We start from the raw sequence: 15,478 nt of genomic DNA on the forward strand, positions 1-15,478 counted from the left end.
TGGAAAATGTTTGTTTCTTTATTACAAAAACACAGAATAGCAAAAACAGAGGTTGTCCTGCCCTGGTCAGGGTAGAAGTATACTTTCTCTTGTTTAAGAGGTTTACTAACTTCTCTGATTTAAGGCTGCAATTTAGTCTAGAGATAAGCTGATTATTTTTGCTCTACTAAAAGTTAAGTGCCCCAAGACATACTGATAGATATGGCAGATTCAAATCTGAGACCCTTTAGAGATATGCTGACACGCATATCTGAAGGGCAAATCTTGGGCTCTTTAAATGCTTTGATTAAAAAGATCCATGTAAAGGACAAGTTGTTATTCCTTATATCCACTACCACTCAGAAAGAGGCATGACTTATGGTGGATTTTCTATGAATTTTGAATGCAAAATATAACATGTTTGTGACCTTTTTACTAAGTGACTTCAAAGTCTGCCTGTTTCCAGTTGGGTCCTTGGTAAAGAAGGTTTTACAAGCTGTTCAGACTGCATTGCAAGAATCCCTGTTTTTTGACATTTTCAGGTCGGGAAGGTCTGTGAAACCTATGGCATATTTTGATAGGGGAAATACAGGAGGAACATGAGGGTTTTAGGACACACAATTATATATTATTTCAGTAAATGACTTTTTTCTTTTGAGAAACAACTCTTAGTTTGCTGGAGGTTCCTATGCAAATTGAATGCCTAACTATAAAGCAATAACTGATGGTAAAATCTAAGGTGCCTATCATATGTGTTCTGTGATTTTCTGAACCCTAAGTGTCGTATATGAAAAACACTCCATCTTCAAGTGAAAGTTATATTTACATGTCTCTCTCTATCTCTCTATAAGAGACTAGGAATGATCAGATTCTAAAATCATCCCTTGATGTTATATTATGTTATACATTGATTTATTCTGTCTCTTTCACACTATAAAGGAAGCTTCATGAGAGCAAGGATGCTATCTTGTTTGCAGCATATTGTATCACCAATAATTAGAAAAATATTGACATATATTTTACATTAAAATATATATATATATTTATATCTTTCTTTCTGTCAGTCATCTATCTATCATCACTCTATCAGCTATCATCTATATTGTTGAAAGACTGAGTGAAAGGGGATTACCTAAAGCTAATACTCTGGATCTGTGTAGCCTGCATTTACCCAATTACACGTTACTCTCCCTGCAAATCTCGTCTCTAAATCCCTGTTGCCCTTTGTATTTGGTAATAGCTTCAACAGTCATTCTGTCCTATATTCTGCTGAATATGTTAATGAAGGGGGAACTCTGGGAGAGAATAATTAAAAAAAAAAAAAGTGACTAGCTCTTTCTCCAGAGGGAGCATTTCCAACATCCTCAAGAATCAAATAAAGAGAATTCAACTCCTTATAATAGTCTATGTAAATGTTTTCACCTTTCTCTCATCATTATTTAACATGAATGGTTTTATCTGGAACTTCTAATATACTAATATTGTATAGTACAATTAATATTCAGTTTTAAAAATTTCACTCTTCATGAAATTGCCTTAGTTTGCAATTACATGGCTTGTGTAATTAATTAAGCAGCCACTTTCGAATCCATATCATATTATTTGACTTTATAACCTCTGATAATGATGATTCTGTTACCTACCATGAAAAATCTTTTGTATAGGCCTAATTTTACCTTTACTGAAATTTACTGTTACCCTTCATTATTGTATTGTAATATACTGCAAGAACAAACAGAAGATCAATTTTCATTATATTTTTTGGTAACAAGGATAAAGCCTTTCCATGTTTTCAAACAACATAGTCAAAGAGTCCTAGACAACATTTTTAACAGAGATAAAAAACTGCCATGATGGAATATATCATATTCAAAGAGCTCCCAGAATTTTCTTTCACTGTTCTGAAATACTGGCCTTATTAGATTTTCTGAGCCCCAGTGAATTCTTGCAAACATAGAGTGTCTTCCCGGGCGATTCACATCCATCTAACAAAATCTAAAGTCAAATTGAGCTCACAAGGAATCTTATCACATGGGTTGCATTATTCTTGTGGTGTTTCTGTGAGCACACCTGTAGTAAATTAGAATAACAACATTAATAATATCAAATAGCATCTTTGTGAGCCTACTATGTACCAGCTGCTGTTAAACATTTTATATTTATCATTTTATTATAATACCTACTATGAAATAAGTATTAGTATTGTCTGTATCACCTAAGGAAGGAAGTTCAGGAGCCAATGATTATATAACCAAGTCATTTAAATAGCATTAAAATTCAGAAGTGACTCTGTGTCTGTAATTACTCCAACCCTTTACAGTCAGGGTGAGATCCAGGTGTCCAAGGATTTATTTATCATATAACTAAATCTGATTCTTAATTGTGACCCTTGAAAATATCAATGAGGTAATAAATCTTGTTTAATGAAAGGGAACATTTAACGAAAGGAAACCTGTGCCTAGATAACCCAAGTGTTAAGCACATAATAGTAAGAACGCCATTGTTGATTTTTGTTTAACAAATGGCTTGTACTTCATCATTTATACAAATCACAGACTGAAAATTTGAAGGACAAATCACTAAATTTATCCTCACAATTATAAAGTATAGATTTGGTCATTATTGTCATGATTAATAACAGACTACATGGTGTTTTGAGAGTACACAGAAAAATGTTCTATTGCACAGATTAGTCCGTTTTGTACCAATGTTTGGCATCTTTGAAATCTATTGCACAAGGGTGGTGGTTAGTTCCTCCCAGGAACTGGTTGTCTGACTTCATTGCCAGCATTTTTACAGGCATGAGGGTGACTGGAATAATCAGACATGACCCCAATACTCAGAGCTTTCAATGACTCCAATACAAAAGAACATACTACCATTAAAAAAAAAAAATCGACATTGGACTGGTTAAATTTATATTTCATTCCTGTCATGCTTGGCCACCTCCAAAAAAAAGCTTTTTTTTTTTTTTTTTCTCTCTTCTACTAGACAAGAAACCCTTTTGAAGAAAAAGTATATACATATACAGATCACCATGTCTATACATGAATGAGATTCTCCAATTGTGTATTTTTAGTGAGCTCTATTTCACATTTTTTAATGCCATTCTCACTTTCACTGGATACTATGAAGACATCACATCCAATTAGTAAACAACATTACCTCACATTTCTCATTTTTTGGAAGAATATTTTCACTGCCTCTTTGCCTTGACCAAATTCTGACTTCTCTGTGTGGGCACTGCTTCCCTGGGGTGGTTGGTCACTGTGCCGGCACCATGTAGTAAAAGCTTGCATGTAAATAAGGTGTTTTCAGACTACCTCACTGCTGCTCCTATCCCTTTGCTATCTTATTTATTAATTACTGCATTACTTGGTTACTGTTATCTACCTCCTGACCATTGCCCTGCATTTTGAAGACTAATATATGGCTCATCTTATCTCTACACATAAATTTCAAGGAACTTAATGCTCATATAAATGAGCTTTCTTCCACCTATCATAAGTTCCTGACATTCCCACTGTTAACTTCATTATCTTATTAAACCTGAATGAGAATGCTCCACACACATTCCTTAAACAATGAGGACAAATGCAGATAATGTCCTCATAGAATCTGTTATAAAGAGAGCCATTTGAAAATGAAACAAACGGAGAAACAAACCTATATCTGGTTTGAACTGAGAGATAAGGAATAAGATCTCGATTTTAAAAACCAATCTTCCTAGCAGTTACTGTAAATTGTTTTATAATTTTAGGACTCAAAATAGTAATTATTAAGCCTCTAATATAGTAACACTTTCCATTTTACCAACACAAGCCCTTGGCTGTATGTGTATTTTAATTGAAAACTCTACTTTTGAAATCCTAGACTCTAATATTAAACTTGACAATTAACATATCTTTTCATCCTCTTACTCATTGACTCATCGTATTTTCAAAGACATTTTGACATTCAGTCTCTTTAGCTTGTTTTAACCACTTGCTATTTGAGTGGTCTTGGGCTACTTACTTAATCCTTTGAACTTCAGCTATTTCATCTGTAAAATGAGTTAATAATGACATCAACTTTATATGTTTGTTATAAGGATTCAATAAGAACAGTAAGAACAGTTCCTGACACACAGTGATCACTAAATACTTCTTAGCTATTCACATTAATTGTACTATTCATATCATCATTGCTGTTCTATTATTGTTTTGTCTATTTTTCAAATTTGTCCTCTCCTCGTTTCTCTTCCTTCCTTCCTTCCTTCACTAAAGTTCTTCAGTGTTTATATGCACTTTTTCCTGTATGTTCAACTGCTCTGTTCCTGGACACTTGCAGCAGCTTTACCTTCTCCTGGACCCTTGCAGCAAAATTCCAATAATAAATGAATCCCATAATCATATTCTTTGTTTCTATACCCATGCTTCTGAGCGCTTCTGAAGAAAAATCAGAAACAGAAACTGCTAGAGTCATTAGAAATTCATGGTTCCCAATGTCAGCTACCAGTTCAACACTTTTTGGCAATTCTATTGTAGGTCACTAGTCAGCACCTTATTATTCCCTTTGGTAGCTATTAAAAGTCTTCACTGTGCTCCTCAAGTCTCCTTTACCGCCTTTTTTTCTCCCATTCTCCAGAGATATTCTTGTTTCTTACTTTACAGTATGAAATAAAAACAATTAATGTCAACTTCCTAAATTTCCTAACATCTGCTATTTACAAATTCATCTGCACTTGATCTCATGGATATTTCCTCTTTTCTCAGAGATGGAGGAGAATGTGCCCCTCTACCTATTGAAGTGTAGGTCATCCACGTGGTTTTATTTTTCCTGGCCTCTCCTGTCCCTTCTGGAAAGCTACTTTATCACCCTTGTTCGATTCTTTTCCTTGAAATAAACAGACCCCAATGTATTCCATTAAGACAAAAAGAAAAGAAAAAACCTTCAGCTATTTCTCCTTCAAGCACTCCCTCCTTCCTGCTACAACCAAACTCTCACCAAATGAAGTCTGTGCTAATTGTCTTCATTTTCTCAGGATCTATCTACACTTCAGTCCTTAACCATTCTGATTTTTACTTACCCATTCGCCGAATCTACTTTGGTAAATGAGTTTACTGAAGCATTATTTATAGTGGTGACACACCTGTGATAAGGATCATGGTATTTATAGATCTGTATAATATTGATAATATATATCCATTTATCCTGGGCCTTGACTTCCTGAAGTCATTCACTTTCATCTTGGGAGACAAAATGAACAGTCTGTGGAGCAAAAACATAGGGTGCTGTATTCTTCAGCCTGTCTCTTTTCACCGCACAGAATCTCAGGGATACCCAGGAATGGTATAATGCTCTCAATCTCAATCCAGTGTGGCTCATGGGGATTTCAGATGCTGCTTTGGTAAACTGGTATTTTTTTTTTCAGATTATAGCCACACTTCAAAATTGTATACATTAGGCAAACTTTCTGTAGTGTGGTCCCCTTTGGCTCATCCATTGCATGTCATTATAGAACCGTATAATGTAGTGGCTGTCAGGCTCCTGGCATTGTGCAGAACCCTGTTAATTGCTATTGCAGCAGAGAAGGGCCATAGGTAGAGAGAGTAGGGCTGTGTGATTATCTTTTCAATAAACTCTAGAAGCACCACCTTCAACCAGAGCTATTCCACCTTAAAATATATTCCAAATATATTTAGCCCCTCCATAATTTTTGTTTGTAGAAAGGTTTCTACAGCCAAATCTAATGAATTGCACTGGGGCTTTGGTATGTGACACACCTGGATTTAGTTTTATCTCTTCCGCTTTGTAGCGATGAAAACTCAGCCAAATTATTTTTTGAAACTATTTCCTTATCCATAAGAAAGAGCTTATCATTTCAGATGTCAAGGCTGTAAGACATAGACCTAAAAATCACTTTTATTTACAAACTTATAAGGTAAATACCATTATTATCTTCATTTTATAAATAAATTCTGGCTTTGAGATATGATGTAAATGCTGAAGATGACTCAACTGGTCACATATAGAACTGAACCAAGATCAGTCTGATTCCAAAGTCCATACCCTGAATCTAGATGTGGTACTTGGTACTTTACTTAATACAGAGAGTGCTGGGAAATAGTGGGCCTTATAAAATGTGTAACCTAATTGATTTTTTTAACATGTTTATTGGAGTATAATTGCTTTACAATGTTGTGTTAGTTTCCGCTGTATTACAAAGTGAATCAGCTATATGTATACATATATCCCCATATCCCCTCCCTCTAGCACCTCCCTCCCACCCTCCCTTTCCCACCCCTCTAGGTGGTCACAGAGCACCGAGCTGATCTCCCTGTGCTATGCACCTGCTTCCCACTAGCTATCTATTTTACATTTGGTAGTGTATATATGTCAGTACTACTCTCTCACTTCGTCCCAGCTTACCCTTCCCCCTGCCTGTGTCCTCAAGTCCATTCTCTATGTCTGCATCTCTATTCCTGTCCTGCCCCTAGGTTCATCAGAACCATTTTTTTTTAGATTCCATAGATAAGTGTTGCATACGGTATTTGTTTTTCCCTTTCTGACGTACTTCACTCAGTATGACAGACTCTAGGTCCATCCATCTCACTACAAATAACTCAATTTCATTTCCTTTTATGGCTGAGTAATATTCCATTGTATACATCTGCCACATCTTCTTTATCCATTTATCTGTTGATGGACACTTAGGTTGCTTCCATGTCCTGGCTATTATAAATAGTGCTGCAATGAACATTGTGGTACATGACTTTCTGAATTATGGTCTTCTTAGGATATATGTCCAGTAGGGGGATTTCTAGGTCATATGGTAGTTCTATTTTTAGTTTTATTTGATTTTATTTAAAATTTTATTTAAAAACAGTTCCACAAAAGAAACAGTAAAACATATAAGATATAGTGCTCTCTCTGAACAGGATGATTAGTACTTTAAGAAATAGTGTAAACAGAACACTGATTTTCTGCCAGAAGTTTGAGAATCTAATTGATGAAGCTGCCCTTTAATGTCTGTAGCTATAAATGCTTCAGTTAGCTATAAATGCTTCAGTTACCCATCATATTGTAATCTAGTGTGAACTAATTTTCTGGTCCAGAACGTTTGTTTTGAAAAAAATTCCAAGAAACAGACCACCTGCTAGTAAACAAATGTCAAAACACAAGTAGCTGGAGTTGTTTGCATCCTTACAGACTTCTACTCTGAATGTTATTCTCGTGGGTAAGAGTGGTGTCTTTATAACAGGAAAAAAAAAAGAAAAGAAGACGACACTTTGCCTTATGTTTAGAAGACAAAAATATAGTTCCGCATATACAGTATTGAACATTGCAGGAGGATAAAAAGAAAAATCTTTTTTGCTAATACTATGGACATTAAATTGCATTTCTTTTTGAAAACCATAAGACAAAATGATAAAGATGGAGAATATAGAATACCAAATAGCAATGATCAATATAACACTACAAAAATTATGTTGATTGTCAATTGCAGATAAATATACTGTGATTTCTGATACTAGCACCTTTCCTACGAGATTGTATATTTTTATTTAAAGTCTCTTTAATTAGGTGTATATGCCTGTGTGAGTGTGTGTTTACTGCTATAATTTTAGGTTGAAATGCCGCCTCAAAGTGTTACAGGGTGTCACACCAAGAGAGGAAGCACTGAGTGTTCTGTATATGTTTGAGGGTTTAGAGTGTTAGAAATTTTAATTTGAAGATGTTAAGAATAATCAATCAATTACTAAGAGCTATGTCCCTCCTCCTATAATCAGGGTGGTATTGCCAGTGGAAAGAATGATCAATTAGATGCGTTGGTGCCATTTAAGTACAGATGTTTCGATTTTAACTCTGGAATTCTAAAAATTAAGGAACGTATTTAAACATAAGCACAAACACACACCTGGGGTAAATATAGCATAGTAGTTCCAATTTGAAATAAACATTTTCATAGCCTTATTTCATATTTCATAGCCTTATAATAAACATTTTCATTCTCCTTATTCTGGGAAAGGAATTCAACATCTCTGTAACTTAGTTTTCTTGCCTGTAAAATGGAAGTACAAATATGGTTGTTTTACACATTAATTAATGACAAGTTCTTAGAAGAGATCATGGGACTGTTTACTAACAATACTGCTATAAGATTATCTGATTTTGTTGTTCAGTCCTGCTACTATTTTATATCTTTCATTTATTTTTTTCCACATCCACTGGGATGACTATAATTTAAAAAAATTTTTATTTTATATTGGAGCATAGTTGATTAACAATGTGTTAGTTTCATGTGTACAGCAAAGTGATTTAGTTATACATATACATGTATCTATTTTTCAAATTCTTTTCTCATTTAGGTTATTACAGAAAATTGAGCAGCATTCCCTGTACTATATAGTAGGTCCTTGTTGGTTATCTTTTTTAAATATAGCAGTGTGTACATGTCAATCCCAAACTCTCAATCTATCCCTCCCCCCTACCCTTCCCCCTATAAGTTCATTCTCTAAGTCTGTGAGTCTGTTTCTACTTTGTAAATAAGTTCATTTGTATCATTTTTTGTTAGATTCCTCATATAAGTGATATCATATTTCTCTATGTCTGACTTACTGCACTTAGTATGATAATCTCTAAGTTCATCCATGTTGCTGCAAATGGCATTATCTCATTCTTTTTAATGGCTGAGTAATATTCCATTGTATATATGTATATATCTTCTTTAGCCATTCATCTTTCAGTGGACACTTAGGTTGCTTCCATGTGCTGGCTATTGTAAATAGTGCTGCAGTGAACATTGGGGCACACGTACCCTTTCAAACCATGTTTTTCTCTGCATATATGACCAGGAGTGGGATTGCTGGATCATATGGTTTAATTTCTATTCGTATTTTACCCTTTCACGTGTAGTGCTACATACCAATGCAAGAGAAAAATGGCATCTCTAGTAAACAATATTATATTTCTGTCTATTTTTTACTTTTATCAGCATTTAATATGTTGCATTACAATGTTCTAGGCTTCCTTTCTCTGAAATTCACTATCCACAGAAATACATATGTTGTTCTTCCTTCTTTCCAGATTATTTTCAAGGCTGTTTTAGTATTGGTTGCATATTCCCTAAAATACATGTAATGTAACTGGAACAGTAAGTTTTGATCATGCTTAATCTATAAAGAAAGCTTTATGTATTTACTGGTCTATTTACAGATGATTATTTGAGTTAAAAATATATCACATAACTGGGATTATGTTTTTTAAAATTTCCCACAAAATTTAAAGTAAAATAATAATGAGGATTTAATGTAATTAAAACATTATTTAATTTGTATTTACTATTTAGATCCCACAGTAGGTTAAGAAACAGCTCATTTTGGTTTCCCTTTAGAGGTTTCTGTGCTTTTGGTGACTTATAAAAGTAGAAATATTAACCTGTCCTTAAGGTATGAGTTGTTGCTAAAATGTCCATAGGTGAAATTTTGAAACGTGGCAATAGAAATCAAAAGGATAGACTATGTACTCATGTAATAGCAAATGGTGTAACAGACATATTTATTAAAATAAGGGAAACTGTCTAACATTAAATATGATATAAAGGATCAATTCCCTAATCTACAGATTTGCAATAGGAAATACTTAATGAGTTTTGCTGTAATGTGTTTTACTTATTTTATTCACTGACAAAATAATATACTGATTCAAAACAGTACAACTTTGGAATAGACTACGTTAAATTGTTGATTCCTTTATTGTGTGAATATTTAGACTAGTGGGAATAATGTCCATCATATTGATATATATTACACACGGATGGCTTGGTGGTTAGCAAACATCTCTTTGTTTTGGCATTCCATCACCTTCAAGAGCTATTTATTGACTCATATATTCAACTACTATAAACATAATGCCTTATTTAGAAAATGTATTGTGACAGAAAAAAAATAAGAGAGCACTAGTCAAAGAGGGATTTACTGCTTGCAAGAGCTTTATAGTATAATTCAGTGTATAAACACATTGACATATCTATATTAAATAAAGAAATGTTGGGGACTTGCTTTTTATTTATTATACTATAAATTATATAATAGATTTAAGCATGTGTCCTTATGTCTTCAATCAATATATAAATTATGTCACCTACCATAAGATTTTATTCTCATACATATCTATATGACATCTCTTTATCCTATGGTGAAAATATCCAAGAGAAGTTAGAGATCATTTTAACATCATGAGGGATCTTTGTTATTTGTTTGAAAAATTAAGGATGTTGTTATTTTAGTGCTTTTTAAAAATATTTCATTATTAAAAGTTTTAGCCATTCTCATATATATAAGGGTGTACAATGAGAAAGAGAGTTTTAATTGAGACATTTCTAGGCCTTATATTTGGTAGGAGTCCTCTGAGCGCATCTGTTCGTTCCCTTGAATGTCCCATGACAGCCAGATGGTGAAGGTGAAGCTGAGCCTTGGCATCCTCTGATCAACAGAGAATCAGACTTAGTGACAACAGCAGACCAGCTTCAACCAAAGGAGGCTCTTCCAGGCTAACAGGGTCTACACAAATAAGATTTTGTAATTTGCTCTAAACAACAGATTGATTTCTACTTGTGAACAAGTAGTACTATGAGGATATTATTCCTTCTGACTGATATATGACACTTCTGTCATTTAATTATCACATCTGCTTTTTAGTCATCAGGGAAGAAAGTAATTAATAACAGCTGTTGTAAACAGTCCATATCTGATCTTTGGTTCAACAAGATCTTGTTTTGTTTTGTTTTAAGTTCTGGAAAAGTGGCAAATACAGAGCACCTAATTTCTTGTCCTACAGTTTCACCTTAAAGATGCATCGTAGCCTGACTTGCATGCTATATTTTTGGGGTAGTGTTTTTCACAATAAAACCTATGAAAAACTGGTGTATTCTGAAAGTCTATCAGGTGTCAAACAGTTTTAAGGTGAAAAGGGAGTTAAGCAATGACACATTTATGTGACAGATATGAAATATATGATTATTATTAAATATTTAGCATTCACTTTATATTTTTCATGCTTTTATCATTCCCACTTGTCACAACCAGGTTCTTCTTGATATTAAAAGAAAAAATTAACTATTTAAATGTAAACTTCCAGAAAAATTTTTAACTATTTTCCCTACTTAAATTTAAACTTCCAGAAAAGTTGCAAAAGTAATACAGAACTCTCATATACCTTTCACCTAGCAGCACAAGAATTTTGATGCTTTGTAAACATGTTAAATATGTTATACAGATATATTAATTTATTCAGGTCATGTTTAGTTAATAGAATACAGTGTGTTTTGTTAATGCATTCTCATACAATTTCCATGGACTTTTCTTGTGTGTCAATATTGCTTTGCATAATTTATCTCTAAGATACAGAGATTGACCATTGCCTCCAAACTGAATAATTGAAATATAAAATTAATGAAAAAATAGTAACAAAAAATCTGTGGGTAAGAACTTAATAAGTGCTCATAATAAACATATGTCGTGTTGATATAGAATGTGAATTCTACTGGTAAAGAGAAGTGTAGCAGACACTTTCAGTGCTCAGCCAATTACCCTCAGATCCACATACCATTTCAGTGTCCCTCAGCCTGATTTCTGGTGGTCAACACATACATCATGGTCATTGTCACCCTTGGGTTGCTAGCATATGCTTTGCCTGTGAGCATACGTGATTAGAATTGGCTAAGATTTAATGTCTCTTTGGAGGCAGTCTTTACCCAATGAATTACTGATGGATATAAAACTATAATTATTGCAGCTCCCTTGCCTGAGGATAATTTTGAAGCAGGTATTTTGTACTATTTCCAAGATTTTCTCTAAGAGTTTAAACTTCAGTCACTCACTGTAAAGTTGGCTCAGTAACTCTCCCCATACTGGCTGCCCAAAGTTTTTTGTTTTTTTTTTTTAATCATTTCTCCTGTCTTTTTCCAGTGTTCCCTCCACCTCATGTACATAATCCTTCTCTCAGGGTCTGTTTCTTGCGTGAGGAGAAGGGGATCAATTAAGATAATAAAAGGTAATTATTATTTTAAATCTGTGATTCAGACCTATGGCATTATCTGCAAAGTTAAAACAGTTGACTTTCTAGATTTCGTTGCGATATGCACATCTCTTTTCTAAACAATGGATATTTCAGTGAGAATCCTCTTTAATTTGTATGAGTTTACTGTTTCTTAAATACCAAATTTTTTCAAATAAGATTACAAAATATTGAAGCCTAATGACTTATGGCTGTTGATATTTTCCAGTTTAGTAGAAATAAACAGAAAAGATTTTGATGGGTATGAAATTGAAATAGAGTTCAAGCTATTTGTCACCTAACCAGACATCCATCGATGAGTTTACAGTAAATATAGTGCCTGCCAATGATATGAAACAACTTTAACTACTAATTTTTAACATATCATATTTTTGTGATTTAAAAACTGTGATGAATCTTTCTCTTTATAAATTTACTTAAAATGTTTTTCCACCTGTGAACTTATGCTCATTAAATGGATGTCAGGTGCCAAAACTATTGAGCAAAATAGGATTAGTGTGCCAGTGCAATGTTTTCAACTGTAATTGTCAAATAATGAAAAAAACAGCTATGGCTGTTTGGTAATTTATAAACCTTCAAGTTGGTGGGAGTGATAGTAATGAGTTATAATAAGGATTATGAAAAAAGCATTTGCATGTGTCTTTATTAAGCCCATTTATCAATCCTCTAATTTCTTTCTCTTTTGGGGGGGATCAATTTGGAGAAGAAATGCAGTTCTTGGGGAAGTTCATCACCAACAAAACCTCAACATTTAGGGTAGAGGGATTTTCTATCCACTGTAGCTAAGGAATATGAGATCTTTAAATGTAGTTGTCACTCCCTTCATAATCTCAATACACATACTTTTTAGAGTTAAAATGTAACATTTGGTATAAAAGAAAGTATGAACTGGTTATGCATCTCTGTAACTACCTTATCTATAGTCTATATCCCTTTTTTATCATTCAATATATGAGAATTAGACTGTTATTTTCCATATTAGCACACAAAAACTTTCCCTTCCTTGACTTCTCACAATAGCCCAGGCCCTTCAGAATTACTTATAAATAGATTTAACTTACATAAAATAAATAAAAAGATTCCATATTTCCTGGCCACTGTATAATCAAACTGTCAATAGGCATAATGGACTTAACACCTATCTGATTAGAATATGTTCTTACGTATCGTCAAAGATGGAAAGAAGGATTTTATAAAGTTTATTTTTCACATTCTTTAAACATTCTGTCTATGTAAACAGGATATATTCTTAGTAGTTGATAAATGAGGTTTTTAAAATTCTACTGTCATACTCTCCTGAATGGCTATTGCTTAATTTATGGTAACCTGCCATTCCTTATCTAACAGCTTTGCATTCAGTGTTTCACTTACTGGACTCCATTTAGCTCAGGAAATTTATGTTTCACATTATCATGGTCTTTGTTTCCCTGGTAAAATCAGCATCAAGATATCATAAAAGAGAGGGGGAAGAAACAAAATTCAAAGGGAAAATGTACTTGCAGTCCTAAAAGAGATTACTGGTTTTGTTTTCCATCCCATAATAAATAAAATGGCCAATATTTTCTTAACTTTGGAGGTGACCTTAGTATACTTTAAATAATGAAAGGGAAATGATGTACGATGATGCATTTTTTGCTATTACATTTAGACATGTATAAATGATGTGCAGAATTTCTGTAATGCATCAATTTACCCATGTTATCTAAAAGTACAGTACCTTTCTCTTTTTGGCAAACTGTGTACTTCTGTCTTATAAAAATTATCTTAAGCCATACTCAGGACAGTTCCTTAACTTACATTGAAATGTAAGTACAATGTGAAAAATGTGTATTTAATTGTATCTAATTAAGTAAAACTTCAGATATATAGCTATGCTTCATATAAATATTTAATAAACATGTAGGAAAAAACCAAGCTTCTATCCATATGAGATGTTTTCCATAAATTGATTACTATCCACATGCGAATTGCATTTTCATATCATTCATATTACTCATTCTTAGCAGTTCCCTTCAAAAATTTACTTCAAGGATGGCTCGTTAGTGAAGTTTAAGCCAAAGATCTTAAAAGTCCAGATTATTTCTTATATTACTAGAACAATAATATATGCCAGTGTGTGTTACTGCAGTGCATATTACAGTGGGGTCTCATGATTTAAATTAGTCTTCAGTTAACATGACATACAGGCAGCTAGAAATAGTCATACCTACAACAATCAGACAGCTTTCCTCTGTTAGTGTATCGGATAAAAAGACTATAACATAGGAACATTATAGGGATAGTGAGGCTCACCAATCCAGAAGATGGAAAAGGGCTTAAGTGTTCTCACCACAAAGAAAGCAATGGTAATTATGTGATGTGATGGAGGTGTTAGCTAATAATATGGTGGAAATTATTTTGCAACATGTAAGTGTAACAACTCAACATGTTGTAATCAAACTTACATGACATATCAATTATATCTCAATAAAGCTGGGAAAAAAGAATATAAAAAAGAGAAACCAAAGAATGCTATAAGAATCAAGACTCAATATCATTATTGCTTATAGTCAGTAATGAGGGGCTAACTAAAATCTAATTCCACATCAGCAAAGTTGATTCAGCTGGCAGGATTAGAAATATGATAGTTGTGATTATCTCCTGCACATAGATTTAGGTTTGTTACTCACTTACACTAAGAATATGAGTTTGAGTTTTGAAGATGTGTTATTGCACTTGTGGAATGCCAGATCAATTTTTCCTGAAAAATAATTGTTTTATTCAATTCTTTGCTTTCTGTGTGCTGTGTTGCATATGTGACATTTTTGGTTGAAAGAAAATACCCAGAGTGAGAAAATTAGAAAATTTGATATACTTTTAAACACTGTCACCTAGTTTTAAGTTTGAATATAATTAATTGTAGTTTAAATAATTCTTAAGGTCTGTTGGTTAAGGTACCCCAGAAAAATGATTACTTGGTTTTCCAATTATATGAGTTTTATTATTCTTATCCATAATATTAGTTAGCTGATTCTTGCTATGTGAGAAAAACAAAGATCTTTGTACATATTATTCAAATAAGAATGACAGAGTTATTAATTTCTGCTTTTAGTTTTCCCCTGAGTAAACAGGTGTGGCATTTTAGATAACCCTGAGACAACTCTAAAATATCTGAATTAAACTTCTATCCATGTTTCATATTGGAATAATTTATAACATTATTTTTATGAGTTTTAGGGTTTTGTATTTTTAATAAAACATTTCAAACTGTGTACAGTGAATGTAAATCATAACAATATTGAATCATATTATAAATTGAAGAGTTGGCTTTAAAAATGGAATCACAAATATATGAATGCCCAACTTTTTTTTTTTTTAATTTGTATGGTACTTTATTCTTTTTTTTTTTTAACATCTTTATTGGGGTATAATTGCTTTACAATGGTGTGTTAGTTTCTGC

General features: G+C 33.1%; 1 long non-coding RNA gene across 1 annotated transcript in view; it reads right to left on the reverse strand.

The window, feature by feature from the left end:
* Window positions 1-1,845: 1,845 nt before the first annotated feature.
* Window positions 1,846-15,478, reverse strand: part of LOC137204699 (uncharacterized) — a 77,750-nt gene continuing 64,117 nt past the window's right edge. The window contains exon 3 of the long non-coding RNA XR_010933793.1: window positions 1,846-2,049. This is a non-coding gene — a long non-coding RNA (uncharacterized lncRNA). The remainder of the gene's footprint in view (window positions 2,050-15,478) is intronic.

The sequence above is a fragment of the Pseudorca crassidens genome, chromosome 13, assembly GCF_039906515.1.
Source record: "Pseudorca crassidens isolate mPseCra1 chromosome 13, mPseCra1.hap1, whole genome shotgun sequence".
In the NCBI taxonomy this organism is placed as follows: domain Eukaryota; kingdom Metazoa; phylum Chordata; class Mammalia; order Artiodactyla; family Delphinidae; genus Pseudorca; species Pseudorca crassidens.